The sequence below is a fragment of the Amphiura filiformis genome, chromosome 4, assembly GCF_039555335.1.
Source record: "Amphiura filiformis chromosome 4, Afil_fr2py, whole genome shotgun sequence".
NCBI classification, from domain to species: Eukaryota; Metazoa; Echinodermata; class Ophiuroidea; order Amphilepidida; family Amphiuridae; genus Amphiura; species Amphiura filiformis.
In genome coordinates this window covers 64,959,770-64,981,527 of record NC_092631.1, presented here as the reverse complement: position 1 = coordinate 64,981,527, position 21,758 = coordinate 64,959,770, and the positions used below count along the sequence as shown (strand labels likewise).

At 34.8% G+C, this 21,758-nt stretch overlaps 1 protein-coding gene across 3 annotated transcripts in view; it reads right to left on the bottom strand.

Moving 5' to 3' along the window:
- Positions 1–14,100, bottom strand: part of LOC140151202 (PDF receptor-like) — a 280,133-nt gene extending 266,033 nt beyond the window's left edge. For all 3 annotated transcript variants that reach the window (XM_072173457.1, XM_072173458.1, XM_072173456.1), the window contains exon 1: positions 13,909–14,100. The gene's annotated coding sequence lies outside the window, so the exon portion shown is untranslated. The remainder of the gene's footprint in view (positions 1–13,908) is intronic.
- Between the last annotated feature and the right edge of the window lie 7,658 nt (positions 14,101–21,758).

Here is a 21,758-nt window from a genome sequence, read left to right as displayed (position 1 = left end):
CTGCCCATATCACAACCACCCACATTGTTGGTAATTGTCCCGGAAAACAAAGTAGGTGGTGCTGAGGCAGAATTCCAACATAGTTGGAGTATTGAACAATATTGTCTTTGAGCAATATTGTCTGTGAGCTAACACCCCGTAATATTGTCTGTGAGCTAACACCCCGTAATAATGTCTGTGAGCTAACACCCCGTAATATTGTCTGTGAGCTAACACCCCGTAATAATGTCTGTGAGCTAACACCCCGTAATATTGTCTGTGAGCTAACACCTCGTAGCTACACCCAGCCAGCCCTATACCTCATTTCAGTTTTTAATTTACCAACATTCGGCTTTTTTTAAAATTCTGTAGTGTCACATATTTCTTAACTACGTTGAAAATACTAACTATTACGCTATTTACTGTCGTATATTCAGTCTCATATAGACTGATTATTAGTATCGCATACAGACTGAATATTAGAGAAAATATTTACCAATCTTTTCCATTCTTCATAATATCTCCTCCGATTTTTAAAGTTGGATAAAAAAGATCGAAGTCAACGTCCTCTCAAATTTAAGTCAAGATCTCTGAATTCCTGCCACATGTTTTCTTATTTATGTAATATTTTTTATAAAATTATTTTGCTCTGAGGGAAAATATGCCAATCAGATGATTAAACAAGCAGACAAGTCAAGAGTACTTGGATATGTTACTCCAGTTTACGACTTTGTCACATGTTTTCTTTAATGTTTTATGCAAGGATCATGGCGGGGTTATAGTATTTGCTTTTTAAAATAAACTGGAGAAGCCAGTGCACTTATTTTTAGCCTTCTTTATTGACAGAAACATTAGATACAGTATGGGGAGCGAAAAGAGGATAACTTTTACATACCGTTTTATCGAAGCGTAGCTAAACCTTATAAGCTTTTCTGAAATTTCCACAGACCAAGCACTTAAAATATTTATCTCGTCTAGTTCTTTCATATTCACAATCGCAATTTTCTTATACATCATCTTTCCAGCATGGCAGCACCTTTCCTCATCGTCTTTAAGTGTGTGCAAAAAGGTAGCTTAGGAACATGTTACACTTTCAAGGTGTTATTGCTAAGAGCGATATAATGTATTTCAAATTAAAGCAGGGATGAATCAATTTTTGGGAGTAGCCGGAGAAACAAAGGAAGTAGCCGGTGGGTAATCAGATTCACAAGCAGAGATGTAAAACACGGCAAAATGTGATTACGGGAGCAAGTATTCGTCTTAGCCAGCCCCATTCCCCACTAGAAGCTCGACCACTTGAGGGGGTACTATACCCATTGCATTTTTTTGGTATTTTTTGGCATTTTGTGAAGAAATGAGAATAAAAAAATGGACAAAGTAGTATGCAAAATCTTCTCGTTCTATTGGTGGCATCGGTATCAATGTAGCTTAATTGCTTTTACAGGTAGAAGCCAAAAGGTGGTACATCACCGATGTTTTAAATTCACTTCATTTTGGAAAGCTTACTATCAACGGATTTCGTTAAATTTTTTGGATACGTGTTGCTAGCTGGTGATTTTCAGTGCTCCACACCTATCAACAAACGAACTGGTTAATATGCTTCTATTTTCAATGTTGAGATATATTTTGTATTTTTAACTAGTGACATTATTTCACTGAAATCTAATTAAGGCATAGGTAAAAAGTTTCCACAACCAAACTACAGTTGAAAAAATTGCATTTCTCTTCACCTATACCATCAGATTAAGCAGTTTTTCATAAGCTTCATTTTTGTGATTTTGGTACCAATTATTTTATTTTTGTTTGTCCAGACAATCTAGACAATCTAAATTGTACTCACCATTTATACTTCCATTCCCAAGAAATGTTATTCTGTCCATTATAGCATTATATATCCAGTAAAAGACAAACTAGATCAAATATCAACATAGATGCCTCATTATAGCTATGTTGATATGTCACATGTTGTTCAAAGTGGATGCCTAAATTTGACCTCAACCAGGTGACCTATGTGAGGTGCCCTGAGTAATTTAATTTAACTATTTAACTTTGTTTACAAGCTGAAAGCATTTCATGAGATGGGAAACCCACTTGTATTTGCAAGAGTTGGTGTGGAAAGTCATTTTGGAATTCCCCCCAAATTATTGTAAACAAAGTCAGATCTATGTAACTTGGAAATCCCCAGTTCAATGTATTGCACCATAGTATAAACCCCCAGGAAGTGATGTAATGAGAAAGGTTAATGTGTATAATTAATCTTGGGAAAATCCCTTGGATTGTGAAATGGAGATCATTTTGGAAAGTCCCCCCAGGAAGTAAATGTGACAGAATGGTCTATTAATAGATTGGAAGTATAAAATGTGAGAGTTGGGGATTGCTGATTACAGAATGTCATGGGAGATGGTAAAACTCCACATGTGTGTGTTGGTCTTTCGTGCTTAAAAAAAGAAGTACATTTTAACCAGTTTACATAGCCAATAATTGAGCTATTTTAACACAGCAACGAAGCAGATTTCGAGTACACAAATGTGCTCTTCCTCATCAAAGGATTTTAATCCTTCTGTCGAATTGCTGGAGTTTGCTGGGTTTATAAAAGCCACACATCTGTCAAATACAGCGGAGCAGTGTTAAAGAAGCCTGTTCCCAGGCGAAAGAGTGATTGGTGAAAGAAACACCATTTTTTGGAGAAAGCAGCGCAAGGAGATATATTTTTGGAGAAAGCAGCGCAAGAAGATAAGTGATTGGAGAGAGCAGCATCATTTTCGTGTGAGGATTTCATACGCAAGGAGATTTATAAACGCAAGTGTACAATGGACTTCGCTGATTTTCGCAGGGCTAGTGAATAAGGATATATACATCAGTCGTCCAGAACATTGCAAGAACTCTATGATCACCAACAAGAAGACCGCTGGTTAAGTACTGATAGAATAAACCTGTGAGTGTGTGATTTTATTGTATTATGCAATATTGTTGTTATATGTACCAATCATACTTTGTTTTCAATTAAAGACTTAGATTTTGTTAGCTTAATCAAACAGTGTATTTGTGTTGTGCATTCGTGTGAGTTCGGGTAAAAGGTGATTTTGGCCTTGAGTCAGTGCGACTCGTAACACCTATAACCTGACCTATGATTACCTATAGCCTTATAGAAATCTCTTTTCCAAACAACACATGATAGAGGATAATATAGTATTAAATTTGCTATACCATTCATTGTGGCAGAGATCTTTTAACATGCCTGGTTGACCACCGTCTGAAGATGGTATAACAAAAGATATAATTTAACCTATTCAAGTACTCCTTGAATAGAATAAAGTATGTTTTGTTATGAGGCACACATACAGGCTGTATCAAATTGATTGGTACCCATCAACTCCCAATGATTATAGACAAGCTTTCCATATCAAAAGGAAACATAGGAGCGAACTTATTTATAGATGAATGTTATGTTTATAGATGAATGTTATAAATCCTGGGCTTTTCAAGAGGATCAAAATGTTGCATATTGAAGAAGCAGGCTTGGCAAACACTAAAAACTGATGGGTACCAATCATTTTGATACAGCCTGTACTGAGTTATTACTATAATCCCATAGTAACAGGTAAACAAAAACGTATATAGGGCTAAAATGATATACTAAAATGGTTTAAAAGCACTTTGTAGGTAGAGATATTTTATAAGTTCAGGACATGAGGTGATGAACATATTTATGTACTTCATAAATTTGCAAGAAAAAAAGAAGAGGAGTACTGATGAAAAACAAAAGTGAATTCATGTTGGATCTCCAGTCAACAGTCCCGATTGCTACGCCTAATCAAACATTGAAAGTTTGATATTCGTTTAATAAAATTAAGGTGTGATAAATATGTTTTGCCACGGATTAATGATTTCCCGAAATGTTAAACTAATTAGTTTGATTTGGTTATAGTATTATCATTATGCAAATAGCCAAATATGTGATTTTTGAAAAATAAAATTGTAGAGGACGCTGTTTGGGTTTAGCATTCATTTATTTCAGAGTGCGGTGTATTCTCTTTTCACACGAAAAAAAGCCATTATTATTAGTATTATAATATAATATGAATCAAAATAAACATATTGGTAGTATCATTTGGAAACCAGTCGTTAGTATAACCATTTTCATCATGTTTGCCGGAGGTACAAAACAACAAAATGCATAACTTAATCAATTACGCCTGCTTTGTTTTCCGCGCGCCTGCATGCCGCGTAACTCGCTACGAGTTTCGCGCGCAAACGCAAAAGTGCGGACCCATTCAGTATTGAAATATCTTGATGTAAAAAAATTATTTAAGAGAGCGCACCACCAATGATTGCGCCATTGGATTACACAGGAAAATACGCACGTTTGGATGGCGTTTTGTCACTGCAAAATTTTAATTTTTTAATTGTGAAAAGTACTTTATGTGTGTACAAATATTTTTAATACCTTAAATATAGGCCTATTTACGTAATTGAGTCAAATTCCCCCCCCCCCCCCCCTCTCGTTCTCTGTCTTCAAACTAGGCCTAGTGATTTTGGCATTTTAAGCAAAAATATAAGTTTTGTACGTTATTCTCATTTGGTATAAATCTATAGCAAAAGCGCTCATATAAGTAGATTTTGATGCTTTTCTTAACGTCAGAGACTTGTATTTTTGGATAAATAAAAAAAAATATTGCTAAAACTAATCACAAATGTTATTTCAAGCATTTGCGAATAAAATAAAATGATTTATTAAGACTTCCGCCCTTATTCTATGGTGTGTTTTTTGTAAAAATGCGCGAACATAGCAACACACTATAAAAGCCGCTTATAAGAGAGCGCACCACCAATGATTGCGCCATTGGATTACACAGGAAAATACGCACGTTTGGATGGCGTTTTGTCACTGCAAAAACGTAATATAGATAAAAAGTTTGGTATAAAATTAAAGCTTATCACGTGTAGAATATTATTCTTTTAACAGTATTGGTGACCATCTACTTTTTTTGGCCGCAAAGAAAAAAGGTGCAAATTTAACCCTAAAAAATCACTCAATTTTTGAAACCGGACGTTGTTCAAATTCGCATCAAAACTTCACCTCTGAAATAAAATATTGGGATTTTTTCTCAGATTCCTTCATGTAGACACTTGTCGGAAGCAAATGAGCTGAAAAAGTGCGAATTTTGACAATATCTTTAGAAAATAAAGCCGCAACAAGCTGAAATAAGCGGTGGACTATTTTAACCGAATTTCACTGGTACATAAATCGTGGAGTGATTTGGTGGTGCGCCCTCTTAATAGATGTAGCACAGAGGAGTAAGATAAGACAGAGCGCGTACCATCAGTCAAAGTCCCCGTGTATTGTATACGGTAAGTTCTCGCATATTCATGAGGGCCGATTGTTCGATCGTGCAGTGTCTAACAATCACGCCAGCGCTGCGTGCCTTCGCGTATACGCAATATAGCGTTGCGTGCTTTCGCGATTACGCGATAGACCATGAAAATACGCGGTAATTGCGTAGCAGTCTCACCTGTTGCATTTCATGGAACAATCGGCCCTCATTATCGGATGAGGCGGAGACTTTGACTGGTGGTACGCTCTCTGTCTTATCTTACTCCTCTGTGAGATGTAGTCATTGTGACGTCAACGCCGCCATCTTGTTTTTCTGAAATGAACGAAGCGTTCTAGTTGCGCGTACTGCGATCTCGTTCGCGTATTATTATAGAACGCGCTACATACTCCGTGACGACGCGATCGCTTCCATCCGCTGTGGACTAGTTTCTTTTCTGCTGAATTTTACACACGGCATTCATCACGAGATTTACTTTTTCCCAGAGTATCGTATATGATTAATGATTAATGTCGAGCGTAAAAACACGGTTTCCTCTATTCACCGACCTGTTTTTTATTTATGAAATGACTTCGACCCAAAAAAGGTGTAAAGTGTCATATGTTTGAAGCAAATAGTGTGGATATCAACACTTCGAAAGTTTCTTTTCTATTTTTGTCGTACTTTATGCTGAAATAAAGGTTTTTAGAAATGGAAGATCTTTGTCTGTTATAGAATACTAAATAAAAACCAGGGTACGGGTCAAGGAGAAACAGTATTTTTAACCATCACGTGTAATATTCAATCGGCAGTGTCAGTTTGCTACGTGACGCTGAAGAAAAAAAGAAGAAATGCTTAATTTTTTCCAAGTTATCAAGGCAAGATAATGGCGAGATAACGCTGACCAAAACTGGAAGCAGGCCAAGTCAGATGGTGAAGGAGGAGGGGGTCACGAGTTGGGGGCATTTTTACAGGTTAGACAAGTTAGTGTAGCTGAAAATCGCACGTCATCCTTAGCAGAGCAAACTGTATTTATCACGGGTCATCTGCTCTGTCTTTTCAAGATTGGTCAAGCGGGTTTAGTATTTTTAAACCGAGGCCTCTCGTTCAAAAGGCAAATAAAATACCCAACATGTCTAATGTGGAAATCTGGTCTCCATCTCAGCTTGCAATCCCTTCTTTGATAAATATAACTTTATAATCTTTTATGTTTGTATAAAGCTGCTTAATGTACTTTAAATGTACATGCAGTTTGTGCTTTCGTTCGGTTAAATAATTTTAAAATCGTTGTCTTTCATAAATAAACCTTTTATTGCTTTGGTAAAATCCTACATTCGTGACCAACATTGTTGTTACTATTTGAACAGATTATTGCTTCAATATGAAACACGTTTCATATTAACAAATAACTGAAAGAAAACACTGCAATATATCCAAAAAAGCAATAAGCCCTGCTGGTATCCATGCATGATATGTATAGCTGAAAAATAGACCAAGTAGAAATAATACTTGCTTTGAAGAATTTGATTTAATTTGGACACGCACATCGAGAGCAATACTTCTGCTCCACGTTAAATGCCAAGTACAAAATTGCCCAATTGAATTAAGCAACATTATCGGTTTAAATGCAGTGGAGGAACCAAACGCATAAAAGCCGAGTATACGACCTTTCACTGATTGGAATTATTTGATTCAACGTGATACGATGTGATGGAAGTTAACAATTTCATGTGCATCTAGGCATTGGAAATGTTAATAGAATAAGAGGAATAAGTGCCTATGCATCCTAAAGGCAGGTGTGACATTATTGCTGTACAGAGCCTGTTCTTTTTATTGAAAAGATCGTGACCTGTTGTTAGCTTATGGTAGAAACCGGAAAGACGGCCCCTTTTATGTCCATTTGCATTACAAGTACCGTGCACCAATTAATTAGGAACACAATACACATGCTGGCAAAGAGATTGGCAAATAGCATAACAATCGACATCTTAATTGATATCTTCCTTCGGAGAAAGTCAATATTTGACATTTCTGTTTGAAGAGGATCGTCTTCCACAGATTATCAATAAGCATTTAATTAGCCGCTTACTAATTAGATTGAATTATTTGTATCACCAATGTTCTAGATGTCATTACTGATGTTAGGAAATGCCTTATGCAAAAGCCTTAGATAAAATTAAAAAAAACAAAATAATAATGACAAGCAAACCATGACTCAAAGAGCTAAAACGTTTTCAAAAGCTGAAACGTTATCCGGTACCAATTCAGTAAATTGGAAATAGCAAATGGGAATAAAACATTACTATATATGTCCTTAGCAATGATCCAGTGTGGTATTTGTTTATGATGTTATACTTGAACACACCTGTGCAAAAGAGAGCTTATTATGTAAAACATTCTGTTTATACTATAATATATATTACACTATTATAATTATACTATAATATGTTATATTTGAATAAGCACCCTACATTTAAATTATTTTATGCACGGTTTCTCTGAATTATTTGATTATGCTCTCCATTTCAGCTAACTATGACAATGTATAAAGGCAATCAACGATTCTGAGATTTAAAAAAAAAACCAAGCGAATTCCAACAGTAATACTATAGCTAATTTAGATCAGTTTGAATTGAATTAAATTTAGCACACATGAAAAGGCAATGACAAGCTTCTACAATTATCTTACGGTTAAATACCACTAATTATTTATTACACGGGTTTCAATGGGAAAATGGCTAATTTCGGGTGGAATTTTCTCATATTCAGAACTCTCACAGTTAAATGCCACTAATATCAGGTGAAACTATATGATTTAGATGCCAAATGATCAAAAACTCAACAGAGGTTGACCTGAGACTTTTCTTGTTTTTACGCACTGAACCGTAAACACCTTAAAATGGCAGTGCGCCCTCGAAGCTGAAAGTTACAATATGGTAGGGCAAATATTTACTAAAAACCGAAGCCATGCGTATGAATTTTGGTAGTATTACAACAAAAATGTCATATAATACCATTTTGAAGCATCAAATCCTAAAAAGTACTTTTTTGGCTATATAACTTAATCAATTTCAGCAATTTTAATGCAGTCTTTTCAGATGCCATGCAAACAAATAGTTACTCGTCGTATTTCCATGTATCGCCCAGGCCAATTAGTGGTATGTAACCTTAAACAGGTCAAATGGAAGTCTTGGTGGTCAGTCTGCTATACACGTTTGTGTAATTATACAAAGATTGGCTTAAGGACTTCTTAACGATCTTACCATAGTTATATTCAAAATAAAATACTGATGCATATCCTTTCTGTGCTGGTAATTGTATCGGTGTATGTCATCTGAGTGGTGTGCTAATTAATACTGGCACTTACACATGTAACTGCCTTCATCTATGATCCGTCATTAATGGTTTTTATCACATTATGGGCTGTTCGGGTAAAATTTGAACGTGCTCAAGCATTTGAATTTGTGTCTGAACCAAATCGTGTTAAGTATATAACAAAATAGAAATTCAAAAATGACGTTCAACTTCCCCAATAGAAAATAATAATCTAATTATGTTCAGCCGATTTGAATTCATACTGGCATCCTCGACAGCTGGTTGTTTTAAATTGAACAACTAAATTATTTAAAATAATAAAAATAAACAGATGGATTAAGCACAAATAGAATTATCTAATCATAGTTATGTAGTTACAGATATCTTATATTTCTTATATTGATTTTAAAAATACTTTGGATTTGATGTAATTCTGCCACGGAACGCTGAAGAAATTAAATGAAAATGAAACAGAAAGGAAACAAAACAAACAAAAAACAAACAAAACAAACAAAAACAAAAACAAAAAACAAAAAACTAAGAACAAAATTTGATTTTTAAATCTCAAGCATATCTAGGTGAAATATTGAAGTTTCGGACGAAATATCAAGCAGACCAAGTATCGTGGTGAAGGGGGGAGAGGGTAGATTGGTAGGTCGAGGCATTTTGACATGCAAGTAAAGTCAACAATCGGATGTTTCCTTGATCGGAACCGAACGTAAGGAGATTATTATTTTCTTTTAAGATGCTAAATTGCAATCCCTAGTTTATAAACTTTTTGTTATGTTTGTAAAAATGGCTTAATTTGCATTTAAAACGAAATGCAGTTTGTGCTTTCATTGGTATTGTTCGAAAATTCGTTGTCCGTTATATAAAATAAACACTCTAGTAAAATCCTGCATTGGTGACCAACATTGTCGATAATATTTGAAGAGATTTTTGCTTCAATATGAAACACGTTTCATACTAACGAATAGCTTTTATAGCGAAAGAAAACAATGCCACCCATCCAAAACCAATAAGCCTTATACGTCGTACATAGACCGTGTAGAAACAATTCTTGATTTGAAAAATGTGTTTTAATTTGGGCACGCACATCAAATGCCAAGTACAAAATTGCCCAATTAAATAACATTATCGATTAAAATACAGTGTAGGAACGAAACACATGAAAGTCGATAATACGACCTTTCATTTGAGTGAAATGATTTGATTTAACAAGATACTATGTGATATAAGTTAACAATTTTAGTGTGCATCTAGGCATTGGATGATGTTAATGTAATAAAAGGAATAAGTGCTTATGCATCCTCAGGGCAGGTGTAACATTGTTGCTGTACAAAGCCTGTTTAATATTGGAAAGATCGTGAGCTATGGTCAAGCCTGTTGTTAGCTTATGTTGGAAGCAGGTAAGTCGGTCTGTTTTTATGTCCGCTTGCAATACACCTTACACCAGTTAATTAAAAACACAATACATATGCTGGCAACGAAATGTGCAAATAACATAACAATCGATATCTTAATTGATAATTTCCTTCGGAGAGAGTCAATATTTGACATTTCTGTTTCAAGAGGATTGTCTTCCACAGATTAACAATAAGTCTTTAATTAGACACCTACTAATTAGATTAAAATATTTGTATCACTCCTATTCTAGAAATCGTATTAGATGTTAAGAAATACATAAGGCCTTATGTAAACAACATTAGATAAAAATAAAAATACAAGAAAACAAAAAAATGATAGACAAACAACCATATCATGGGTTTTGCTTGGGTATTGATTTGCTTAAATCGATGTACGCAAGTGATTATAAATGAACAACACGTAATCAAAACACAAGCTTCAAATAAGTTTGTGTATTAATTTTGTTTTCTGCACATTGATACAGTAACCCAATACTGTCACCATTTTAGGAGGCATGAACATTACACGTGCACTCTTGTACAACTGTTGATGTTGGCATGCATATTAAACACCATCTGGGATTTTGATAGAATATTCCACCTGTTACAGATTACAAAGGCTGTAGTACTTTGGTCGAAAAATGTTTTGTTATACTGCGACAAACTAAAATCTAAATAATTATTTGAATAAGCACAGTACCTTAAAATGATTTTATTCAAGCAAAAAGGTGCAGTAGCACGGTTTCTATGAACTATATAACTTGATTATACTATCCATATCAACTGACTATGGCAATGTGAAGGAAATAAGCAATTCTGAGATTTATAAAACAAACGTATCCGAACAGTAATAATAGCATATGTAGATAAAAAATAAAATACGGTTTGTAGTGGATATACAAGCTTCGACAATATGAAACGTATGACATAATTATAATTATTTGAACTAATAATTTTGAACAGGTCAAATCTGTCAAATGAAAGTATTGATTGTCAGGCCTCTTAGATAAACATTGGTACTATATTTATTATACAAGGAATTCTTACATTCAAAGTAAAATATTGAGGCATAAATATCCTTTCTGTTCTTGTAATAATTGAATCGGTGCGTGTCGTTAAAGTGGTGTGCTAATGAATATTGCCACTTCCACATGTAATTGCCACAAAATACCTTCTTCTATGATCCGTCAATAATGGTATTTATCACATTATGGGCTGTTCGGGTAAAGGCTGAACGTGCTCCAGCATTTGTATTGGTATCTGAACCAAATCGTGTTTAAAGTATAATACAAAAATAGTAATACTAAAATGACGTTTAAATCCGCCGATAGAAAATAATAATCTAATTATGTTCAGCCATTTTGCATTCATTCATGGCATTTTCCACAGCTGGTTGTTTTAAATTGAATCAATGAAATAATTTGAAAATAACAATTGCCGTTAATACACAGAGAGGGATTAAGCACACATTGATTGTCTAATCATAATACGGTATAATTATCTATCTTTAATTATATCAGATGCCTGATGACGTCCGATGGTATCTAGCGGCACAACAACAACAACAACAACAACAACAACAACAACAACAACAACAACAACAACAACAACAACAACAACAACAACAACAACAACAAAAAACATTCTTCAGTTTCAAAATGCTAAAGTCTCTCAGATCATCTGATGTAATGTCTCACATCTTTTTACTATATAGTTAAGGGACATGTAGGTTGAATGCTCATAGGCGTCTTAAAAACTGTAGGACGCCGTGACTCTCCAGGAGGTTTTGCTCGCTACCGTACGTGTAGTCACATATAGAGACAAGAAATCAACAGCAATAAAAAATAAAGAAAAAAGAAAATAGATCTTCTTCTAGAACAACTTCATTGTTTTCAAGGGATACTAAATTCGGACAAAACTTTAGAGGTATAAAATAGTTATCTGCGCGTTCACAAATCAGTTTTGAACTGAAAAGCCATGGTATATGCTCGATTATAAGATAATAGTATCTCATTTTATTGTCTGCTACTTTTCCTAAGAGTTTAAAGATGACAACTGTTTCTTCCATAAAAACGCTCTGGTAAGCATAATCGTAAAGGGATAACTGAATTAATCAGCATTTATTTATGTTAATTATATTTATAAATAATATAATTCTGGTTTCATGTTTAAATCCTATTCAATATTATAATTGACACTCCTGATGCTAGTTGCGGGGGTTAGTAAAGACCCATGGCAATATTATACAAGAAAAGGCCGCTACAGACTCCGAGTATTCGATGTAGAATATTTGGTGTAACATATCTACATTATTTAATCTGGTCCCATTCTATTTCCAGTAATATTTCAGTTATAACCAATATTTTATGACGTGAAATCGATAATATATCACGTATAATATCTGGTAGAAATATATTATCGATTTTACGTCATCAAACATAGAATGGGAATAGATTAAATAATGTAGATATTACATCGAATATTCTGCATCCACTAAAAAGTATGTAAAGTCATAGTTTTTGTCATGTGTTCGTTCACAGAGTCAGTTAATTTACTGTCAGTAATTTAATTTAGGTTACTTTACTGTAAAACGAGCCGCATACTTTATAATGTACACCTTTGTTGTTTCATATTATTATTATTTTCATTTCTTTTTCTGTTGCTTTAATAATATTTGACGTCTTTCATGCTATGCATTCAATGTACATACGTTCCAAACGGTCCGCGTTTTCCCTGTTCTATGATCAGTCATATTATTAATATATTAACTAGCACCACTAAGACAATAGCATTACACATCCTTTTGGCAAACGGATCTGCTTATTTTAAAGGAAAGCGACACTTTTTTTTTCTACAAGCACACCTTTTGGACTGGTCTTCTTTGCAGAAACATGCACTCTTTCAGCCTTTCGATATCTCTATTTATATTTTGATCAGCTCGTAATCGGCGGCCCTTATAACATCGTGGATTAATACCAAAATATTTTATTTTGAGAATTTTCTTGTGACATCTCGCTAGAAGCATCGCGAATTATTAATCCAAGTCATACTTTCTTTAACACACAAAATATAGACCAGACAGGACAACTAACAGCACTCTTAACGTGGGTCTACTTTTCAGCGTAGTGGTAAAAGCCTAACATTTCCCGCCTATTACGAGCTGATCAAGCTATAATAACAATTACAGCTGAGGTCCCTGATCCGCTTCATTTTTAATTCACTGATATCATAGTTTTAGTATTTTAAATTAACGATCATAGTGTAAGGTAGAATAGATGAAAAGAAGCTTGGTATATTTAGCATAGAAATTATTGGACGTGTTAACAGTGTTGCAGTTGTAAGTTATTTGACTCTTGAAAATCTTAAATATATATCTGTCCTCCATTTTTAAAGAAACACTATGAATAATAAAAAACAAAATAATGCAAAGTCAAGTAGATATCAACCCTTATATGTTTTAATGGAAGTATTTGGCAGATGTGAAGTAAATAAATCACAAATATCAATTCAACGGAATATCATAATACTTAGTATATAACTCACTTCCGTCAGTTTGAATTGAAATTTGATTTATATTCATGGCACTTGTAACAAACAGCAAATTTGTTGGCAAGTGTCACCTAAAACACGTCTTGATTAGAAAATAAATGCCTTATTTGGATATTGCTTTTCAATCATTTTAGAGTAAGATTCCGGGTAAGTTTATCTCATCAATTTATACCATGGCGCACCATTAACAAAATTACTTCGTGCATTTCAGCTAATTATGAACCTAATATAATTAAGAATAAGGTTGAATGATATATATGAAGAAAATTGTTTACAAATACGTAGGAAAATGCATAGTGTAAAATTCTAATTGAAAACACATTATACATGTTATATAAGCAACTTACCTGGAATAACGGTCCACATATGAATGTAAACAGATTACTGGGTTTTAGTTCAAATCACTGACGTATGTGTTCACAATTTATATATCAAATCTCCAAGGTAGCTAAGTACCGGCTTACAAGTTCACAGTAGATAAGCCTTTGTCCAACATATTTTAACACAAGCGACGTCTAATCAATCGGACACGTTACGAGTACACTCTGACGCAAAATAGCGCAACCAACAGTTTTACCTCGCGGCTAACTTGTCTAAGTCACGTGATAAACCTAGTTATCACATGATATTAGTACGCATGGCAAATAGAATCAATATTTTGTGTGAGCTACGATAATGATGGTGTAGCACACAGAGTGAATTAACGTTGTTCACCACATTATTCTGCAGTTCCATGTGCTGTTGAGATATATTGTGTCAGGGGATATTTCAACGTGTCTCCTGGTGTCTCCCGATGATGGTATGTCCATATAGTGGTATAAAAAATATTTGAAGTTGGAATTTAAAAGTCGTGCTTAAAATATTTGTATATCACCGGGCAGAAATTGACCAGATTTGCTATGCGAATCTTCTTTTGAAATGGCATCTTCATTTTGTGCTAAAATAGTGTAAATTTGACTTTCTTGGCTCGATTTCCGAGATAGTAAAAAGCATTTACAAATATGGATTTAGGAGAAAACACCATTGAAATTAAACAACCAGTTCCAAAGATATGAGCGATTTAAAAAGAGTTTCCAAAACAACAGGAATCAAAAGAAAATATTCCCTTTGTGTGGCTATATCTCAAAATCAATATTTTATCACTTTAGGGTCAACATCCATTTGCTACAGAAACACAATATTCTGAATAAGTAGTTTAAATTATTCATCTCATAAGTCAAGTGTTTTTATCGTTTTAAACAATAATAGTTTTGTTTGAATTTACACAATTGTACACAAATGTTTCTACCTCTTAAGGCGTGGGGTATGGGCGAACTTGAAGTACAGATATCTGGAGAGGAGAAGCAACGAGTTACCCCAAATCACAGCGGCAGGTAGTCACTGGGCGGCTGAGTGCGAATATGTATTTATTTTGGAAGGTTCGTGTTTGTTTTAAATTTTGGGGCGTTTTTCCAAAATTTGATATTTTTGGTAATATTTCAAAAAAGCGACATGCCAAAGACAACTCTTTGGGCACATAGTTTGTTATTGTTATTGCAGTTATTTTCCACATACCTACGTTACCATTTGCTTTGGTGATTTACTAATATTATATATTTTGTGACTGCAATTTGGCGTTTTCAACGCGTTTTAAGCTTATCATGAAATTAACACGAATATTTAGTCACGCTGCTTTTAGAAATTTTACCTGATCGTCGGCTTTTGCAGGCAACAGAATGCAGATTGATTCACGATAGATGTCGTATTCCTCTATGTGGGTCACTTGATGATAAAATTACTTTGAATTCCTTGTAACAACATACACATTTGCGTCTGGAAACCGGGTCTGGAACTGATTTTGGAACAGCTATAGACTTTAGCGCCGTATCAAATCTCATAAAAAGGCCACGACTGGCGAGTATGTTTTTATGTTTCCCGCACGGAAGCTTGCGTCAACATCTATGCTATACTTCTTTGGAAACGCTGACCTTTGTAAATGCCCTGCTTTGACCTTGATATGTAGACTTGATTGGGTACTGTAAAAGCATCCACTTTACTGAGTTGCTATAGCACCTGGTCAGTAGATGATCCTACAGGGATACAGTCAGTAGTTTAACATCGTGTGAGCATGGTGAAAGACCCATTATTGATTAGGCGCGGATATTAAAAGCACATGTCCTTTGCGTGCATAGCAGACAATAATAATAGAATGTTTGGAATTTTCTATATAACTAAAATGCATTCTGCATTATGTATGTATTTATTTATTTAGGCCTATGTCTATTTATTTATTCACTGATTTATTTATTTGGTAGATTAGCAAGTAATTAGTAATATTCCATTATTCATCGGTTTATTATTGATTGTTGATAACTTGAAAGTCATTTCACAATATATTCCTAGTTTATAGGCCCTATGGAACGTCTATTAATTTTGAATAGCATCGTACATTAGATAAATAGGCCTATCGGTATTGATTTATTCTATTCAGCAATATCAAGGATTACTATACTATCAAACTTCTCACAGCTAATAGACAGTTGGCTTAGTGGTTACGCACTGAGTTTAATAAAAGGGAGGTCCCGGGTTCGATTCCCAGCTCTGCCTATTTTTTTCAACGCTCAGAAAAAAATGCAATTTCTGAACTGCAAACTTATTTGGCGCGCGATCTAAACTGGCCCTTTTCTGGTGGCTGTGTCTGTTACAGGTACACTACCTCTGGAATCCAAACCAGGTTCATGCCCATTACACATCCCTTAATTCAGCTGTCACTTTTTAACGAACAAATATATTTCAAGTCCATTTAAATTGATCTTGTTTTTCTTCATCAATTTTAGTGCAATATAACTGAGCTATTTGCTATGGACCGCTTTTATCTTTAGATGACGCTATTAGGCCCCGAATTCTCAGTTGAGAAAAAAAGTAAACTTGACTGACATTATTTTCTTAAATATGTAAATGATTTAGTTTAATGTATTCTTGTGCTATTTTTTAAAGTCGATCTTAAATCTTGAATCTTATTATGAAATGGTTATTTTTCCATTAAAGTAACTAATAAAAGTTAGCTTTTTATTATTTATTATATACATTCTCATTGGTGGATTATAAATATTAAAAATTATTTGATCGTTGATTTGCTTACAGTCTCTGATTATTAGTCTAAAGACCAGCCGATTATCGCTCAAAAAGTTTTTGTATTTTACCGGAACTCATTAGGGTTACACAAATGGCGCATTGATTTAGTGGTGTGCTCCCATCATGCACCGTGCCAGCACTGCTACTAAACTACGTTATTCGCAGCCCTATTACACAGCCGGGACACAGCTTGTGGTAGAGAAAGATCTTGGGATAATTGTATTATCCCGGCATAATTTTATTATCTCGAGATCTTATCCCGGGATAATTTTATTATCTCGAAATAATTTCCAAAAATGTAACATGTAACTTCAAAGGCTCCGTAAAGATACATAACACTTCTGGAAATTTTTAAAAAATTGATGATAAAGTTAACCCTCCTTTTTTTGTTGGTAAAATGGGTTACGAATGTGTTGCAACCGCCCTAATTTTCTGTTATAAACGTCATTATACTGTTACAATAGTTGGTACCGATTTGGTATAGTAACAAGTCTCGTCTATCCAGTGACACCAAAATAAATACAAACATTCCCCACTTAATGACGACATAATGTAGGCGGATCCGTTGCGAAATTGGGAAATTTTGGCTATGTACAAAAGCGTAGGCAAAATAGATTTTTGCTAAATGTTCACCGGATTTTCGCCTAAATATGACAGGAAATGACTATTTCAACCTAAAAAAGTAAATGATCGATATCTCTTGTAATAGTTTTACAAGAGCAAAATAAAAAGCATGCATTTTATTGTAGAAACTATGATGGGCCTCGCCATCCTTCCCTATAGTAATTTTTGATGGTAGGTCCTACCCCCGGTTCAGGCCGCAGCTTTATCATTATGAACGGATGGATCTACGAAGTACTTTTGACGTATACCGGATGAAAAACTTTAGGGGGTTTCGTAGGACTAGAGTTAAATCACATGTTTCATAAAGGAAGCAGAGGTAGGGCTCTTTAAACTTGCTGCTTTCTTTACGTTGTTTGGTGGCAAAACTGCCCAAAACATGCATTTTATGGTAACCTTTGATTTTCAAGAGGTCATAGGTCAAATGGTTTGGTTTCAAATGTACACATTTTTATATCAAATACCTAAAATATATTTCTGGATAAAATTGAACAAAGGCACTAAATGCATTCCCCCAAAAAAAGTTACATCGAGATTTAGAGATGTGATTTGTCAATAGACATTCCCTCATTTCAAATCATTAGGGATTAAAAAGTAGAGCAGATCTGGTCTGCAATCATAACCCTATTATGCTGGGAGGACACAGTATAGGGTATATAACCAGAAGTATACAATAGCCTATTGTGCTAGCATAATTATTATCATGATTGAAATCGGAAATCTATCCTCGCGGACGACAGTTGATGCTCTCAATGGAAGGTGGCATATTACACTCCGAGTTCTAGGCCTAGAAATCATATACATGCGCGTATATTGAAGGATGGGGGTGGGGTGGGGGCTTTGTTTGTTTGTATGAAACATAAACTATGCATGGAGATGATTTGATTATGAATTAGTTTATTATCCCCGGTCAGCACAACCCGTACCTCTTACCACTTCCCTAAGTGTGTCCTTCTCCCCCCTCCCCCCCTACATTCGATATCTCCTCTATCTAGAGCTCTCCTCCCCTCCCCCTTCTCTTTTCACTTCCAATGCTGTTTCTCTTTCTCCATGCGCTTATCTCCCCCACACACCGACATCGCCTGGTTAATAATTACATTGTACAGCAGAGACACTAAAATTAATACACGGGATCGATACACGTGAATGTGCTATGCACGATTTGATATTCAGAAGATAAATCTTTGGATACCGGGATAGAAAATGATGAATATCTCCCGTAATTTTTTTATTCTAAAGAAGCCATATTTTTTCCTTGCACTTGAACATATGTGTTGAAAGGATATGATAGTCGTTAGCTTGCGTATTGAGAAAGAAGCGTGCGTATTGAGCTCAAAAACTGACAAAAATTCTGATTTTATATGTGCCGAACTATAACGCAGCGTAGGCTAGCTGCACTCACTCGTGGAGGCAGTCTAAAAACAGATGACCTCATGGTGTATACATGCTCACTCACACACAGAGAGGTCAATTATTGTCAGTAGCCTTAGTCGGATGTCCCTCGGCTCATTATGCGTCTCAAAACTATTAAACAGGTTGGAACAAAATAGCCATGCGCGGCTGTAGATTCAACCTACTATGGCGATTTCTGCCATGAAGATATCGGGGCGATGACACTGTGCCCCACACCCCCCCCCCCACACACCAAACACAATCTCTTCTCCTCTCTATCTTCTACTTTTTCCAGTAAAAATTGCTTCAGTAAAAGTCATTAGCTTATTGGAATTCATATAATGGCCTTCCATCGATTCTGGTACATGGGATTAAGGACATGAATCGATTTTGTTTATAACACCTACAATTACAATAGTCGCCCTTTTTGTAATGTCGAATGCAAATATTTCGATGGTCTATATATTTTCACAGCTAAAATAGCCATGGCTTATTCGATTTTGTAAACCACGTCTTTCAATGTAGATTGCCATGCTCGATTTCTCTCCTCGTGAATATTGCACTGCGAAATTTAAACATTTCTGTTGTATACTTAGATCAGGTAACTTCAAACAAAATAATTTTCTTCTTCACACCACATATAAGAAACTGAAACGAAAACCGAATCTGCATGATACAAATGTTAGGTTTTTAACAAAAGGTAGAAACAAAGAATTCAATATCTTGTGAGTCAAGTGGTTAGGCAGGATAATAGGAAACCACGTGACCAAAACCAAAACCAAAACTAAAACTCAACATTTGAAATGACCGATTGAGTAGGCTATATATGTGACATGTGTTCTCTAAAACAAATATGAAGTCATATTTAATTTACTTTCAAAGTTAATTTAATATTGACCTTTGCTGTAAAAATGGTTTAAAAATATCTCAGCTGATGCAACTTTTATTAAGTGAATAGGCTGATCCAGATGACTTCTTTGTGGTCTTGTCAGCATCTCGGTCGATAACTTGGGCCCTCTCAATATTGATGGTATGATTGGTAGAGGCAACGTGATCAACGATAGCTGTGAATGTCTAAGACAGATAATTTGTGGCAAGTCACTAGTTTCAAATTTCACCACTTCTCAATGGTGTTCTTTAAGATACACATATATGAGCAAACTTAAGTAAGGGGGTACTACACCCCTTGATAAATTTGTGACTATTTTTGCATTTTTCTCAAAATAATAAGGATTCCACTTACTACACTGGAATTTCATTGACTCAAGACAAGCGGTACATTCTTTATGATAAGAAAAGAGGTACCGCTAGAATGTACCTCATTTTTTTAACACATATAATGAACCACTTGTCTTGAATCACTGAAATTTCAGTGAACTAATTGGATTCCTTGCCCCTATAATATACGTAACTTTTGTTCCCATTATGTTGTTATTTTTTGAGAAAAATGAAAAATTAGTCACAAAATTTATCAAATGGTGTAGTACCCCCTTAAGTGCATTTTTGTATTGTCATGTCCCCCTTCAGAGTTCATGCAGCCATAATCCAATAGATACAAGCATAACATTTGTCCCATGATTGCAACCACATCCTTGCAATTCGTAAAGTTTATAATGATACGGATAGATTGCAGTATAGTTTTCAAAAAACTTTCAAGGTTTATTTCCTTAGTTTCTTTAGTTTTTCAGACTTCCGGTCTGAATTAGAAATGTATGTACCATGAAGGTGATACATCCTGTGAGATGTTGTGCTGTCGGGTATGTGCAACGTGCATTGTATACTGTACAGAGAACCATAAAATGTGCCCAGAGAAGCAACGCCAACATCTGCTTTCATTATTTCTTACCCCGATTTAAGTAGCAAGTGTAAGAAATATTGTGTGATAATATAAACAATCTGGAAAAACACTAACTCAAAATAATGAATCATGTGACCCATGCTTCGTAATTTCTACCTTTAATTTAAACAAACTTAAGAATAAATAGACTAGAAACGCTATAAAATCCCCACCTTTACTCATATTTTTGCCGACGAAACTTTGCAAATGTCCTCCTGTAAAACTATAACGAAACGTCAGTAATAAGCTTCTGTTATATCTTGCAACCTTTAGGATTGCTATCACATTCACCTTTAACATTAAGTTGTTATCAACTTGAACATAATTTTAATATGCAAAATTCTATTTTATTTAGCCCGAATGTATATCGTTGCAAATCTTATCAGGAGAGGTTAACTGCTTTCTCGTTTGTTGCGTAGGAGTTGACTAGACGGTTGATTGCTTGAAAGATAAAAAAAAATACTTTAAGACTTCTAGTGTTATCATACAGTGTTTTCAATTATTTCATATTTTTGTATTAACGGAGCATGAATAATTGATACATGACCCTGACCTTCAAACTATGACAATGTTTCCAAGACAAAGCTTCTTCAGTTGATGGACTTTCCAATGGACGAGTTTATGCATAACTCAACGGGAAGTCTAAAGGTGGGGATGTGTTCCCCTTAGAAGTAGGATTTTGTGTTTTCAAAATTAGCCTCAATTGTTTTGTTGACAAAATGCAATGTATATCACACATCAGTTGCAAATTAATAATAATAATAATAAAAAAACCAAAACTTTGATCATCTTGTGGGGGGTACCACTTCGCCTAACGACGTTTAGAACTGAAGTGATGTAATTGACCTGTATGATCTATATTTTGCGTGTTAAAGAAAGTAGACAAAGTATAGAACTACTAGGAATAACTTGTGATGCTCCTGTCGAGATGTCACCAGACAATTATCAAAATGAATTATATTGATATTAATCCGCGATGTTGAAAAGCCCGCCGATTACAAGCTGATCAAACTATAAGCAAATATGCAAATAGGCAAATTCACGTGGCGAATAGAGCAACATAAACAGAACAACAACCAGATAGCAACAGAACAACAATCTGATGATTATATTGTTCAAAAGTTTAATTATCCTTTGAAACTATTTATTTTTGATTTTCATATTTCTTTGCTGCTTGGCCGCCTTCGTAAACTGTAATTGGTAAGAATTTCAAAAATGAGTATTATGCTGTTG